This window comes from Chrysochloris asiatica, unplaced genomic scaffold, assembly GCF_000296735.1.
Source record: "Chrysochloris asiatica unplaced genomic scaffold, ChrAsi1.0 scaffold00129, whole genome shotgun sequence".
NCBI classification, from domain to species: domain Eukaryota; kingdom Metazoa; phylum Chordata; class Mammalia; order Afrosoricida; family Chrysochloridae; genus Chrysochloris; species Chrysochloris asiatica.
Window position 1 is genome coordinate 3,069,790 of NW_006408647.1, and position 1,091 is coordinate 3,070,880.

Consider the following 1,091-nt stretch of genomic DNA (forward strand, 5'->3'; position numbering starts at 1 on the left):
TATTGTCAGGAGGGACTAGTCGCTGGAGAAGGCTATCATGGTTGGTAAGGTGGAGGGTCAGAGAAAAAGAGGGAGACCCCGTACAAGATGGATTTGCCAAGTTGTAGCATCGATGGACTCAAGCGTGGCAACGGTACTGAGGTTGGCCCAGGATCGGGCAGTGTTTCGTTCTTCTGTGCATAAGATCACTATGGGTCGGTACCAACTCGATGGCACCTAACAACAACAACAACAACAATTTAGTAATCACTATTGTTTTAGGGTGATTTGAGGTTTAATTCAAATGAGACTTCCTTCTATTTTTTCTATTTAATAGCCCCATACATTACTTGTTGTTGTTGTTGTTACGTGCCGTCGAGTCGGTTCCGACCCATAGCGACCCTGTACAGGGTTTCTTAGCCGTGGTTTATTTCTTTGTTTTACTATCTGGCAGAAGTTAACAATTTAGAACTCAAAGTTACAGGTATCAGTCAGAATAGCTTTTTCAACAAAGGCCCTTATTGCTGACTCAAGACAACATTAATTTTCAGATACTACCCAAGCTGGTTTAATAGTTATCAATGGATGAAGCATCTCTTCTTTAAAGTTCAAGCAGAAATTTAAAGCACTATGGGCTGTTAACCTCAGGGTCAGCAGTTCGAAACTACCAGTTATTCCACAGGAGAAAAATGAAGCTTTCTGCTCCCGTAAAGATTTATAGCCTCAGAAACCCTGTACAGGGTCACTATGAGTCAGAACTGACTCCACAGCACGTAACAGCAACATACTCAGTTTTTAGGATGGGTGAGACAGAAAAAAAAAAAAAAAGGTAATTTCATTCTCTTGCAGACCTGCCTTCTTCTTCTATGCCTAAAATGACTGACCAAAACCAAAAACCCAAACCCACTGCCACCCAGTTGATTCTGACTTATAGCGGACCTAAACAGGGTCTCCTTTCTTCATGTTAGGCTCTATAGGTCTTACTAAGAAGCAAACTTGTTAGCATGTTCTTGTTGTTGTTGTTGTTGTCAGGTGCCATCGAGTCGGAAGCGACTCATAGCGACCCCATGCACAGCAGAACGAAACAATGTCCGATCCTGGGCCAACCTCAC

The 1,091-nt window shown here is 42.7% G+C and overlaps 1 protein-coding gene across 1 annotated transcript in view; it reads left to right on the top strand.

Moving 5' to 3' along the window:
• The window catches only part of CFI (complement factor I), a 68,726-nt gene that overhangs the window by 40,453 nt on the left and 27,182 nt on the right, over positions 1-1,091 (top strand). The window lies entirely within an intron of this gene.